Source organism: Condylura cristata, unplaced genomic scaffold (assembly GCF_000260355.1).
Source record: "Condylura cristata isolate star-nosed mole 26May11 unplaced genomic scaffold, ConCri1.0 scaffold00027, whole genome shotgun sequence".
Taxonomy (NCBI): domain Eukaryota; kingdom Metazoa; phylum Chordata; class Mammalia; order Eulipotyphla; family Talpidae; genus Condylura; species Condylura cristata.
Window position 1 is genome coordinate 8,003,938 of NW_004567128.1, and position 1,149 is coordinate 8,005,086.

General features: G+C 60.6%; 1 protein-coding gene across 1 annotated transcript in view; it reads right to left on the bottom strand.

The window, feature by feature from the left end:
* The window catches only part of MAP7D2 (MAP7 domain containing 2), a 71,262-nt gene extending 70,524 nt beyond the window's left edge, over positions 1-738 (bottom strand). Inside the window, exon 1 of the mRNA XM_012730343.1 lies at positions 543-738. The gene's annotated coding sequence lies outside the window, so the exon portion shown is untranslated. The remainder of the gene's footprint in view (positions 1-542) is intronic.
* Between the last annotated feature and the right edge of the window lie 411 nt (positions 739-1,149).

Below are 1,149 nucleotides of genomic sequence, written 5' to 3' on the forward strand. Positions count from 1 at the left end.
CCGCACCGGCACCGCGCGCGTCCGCACGCGCACGCGTCCTCACACGGCCTGCGCACACGGCGTGCACGTGCGATGTGCGCACAGGTTCTCACGCCGCGCACGCGCGCCGCGTGCACTTGCGGGAACACACCGGCCTGCACATGTAAGGTGCGCTCGTTCTCACGGCGCGCGCACGTACCACGTCTTCACAGGAGCGCGACACACACACACCGCCCCGCACTGTCAACACAAATCGTTGGAAGCACAAGGTGCAGTTCCTCGCACGTAGCGTGCACACATCCCCACGCAGCGTGCGCACAGCCCACACCACTCCACACACGCACTCACCCAGCATGCTCGTCTCACCCCGCGCACTTGTCCTGCGACTCGCACCCACACGCTAGGTGTCCACAAGCTTCTGGGCACTGGAGCTCAGGAAACGGTTCCGGACTAGGCGCCACCTGGGCCAGGGCGACACCAGTGCAGCGCCGCACACACCCCCTGCGCCCTGCACCCTTCCTCCCAGTTGGATCCCTCTTCTCCGAGCGCTAGGTCTCCCTCACCTTAGACCGGCGTTGGCTCTTCAGTAAGCCAGCCTGGTCGACCTTCAAGGAAGGGCAGGCACATGCGGCGGGGCAGACGATGGCCTTCCAACCGTGCCCGCACTCCGGCAGATTCCGCCCCAGAACCACTGGTGGTTCTTGTTCTGGGGCGCAAATAACGCGCACTTGAGAAATCTCTGCGAGGACTATCTCTGGGAATATAACAGGACGGTCCGCAGGAAAAGGGGGAGGTTCGGGTTCTCTGCCCCACCCAAAGGGGGTGGAGCTGAGCAGGGAGAAGACAGAGAGGAGACTGGGGAAGAGAGCAGGATGGAGAGCCAGGAGACCTGAGGGAGGCGCAGAGAGCCGAGACAACTGAAGAAGCGACTCGTTTCTTGGTCCTGGACTGGTTGACAAGATGTGGGTGAGAGACCCGAGGGAGGTTACCAATGGCAGGTTTTATCTTGATTTTGCACTTTTCCTCTCAGACTTGTCTGGCTTGTTTCTGACCCTTTTCTATGGGTCTCAGCCAGAAGATGCTTTAGACTTGTGGCGGCGTTCAGGCCAATCCCATTTGGGAGGACTTTTACCCACAAGGGGATGGGTAACTTTGGGTATTTGATTTAGA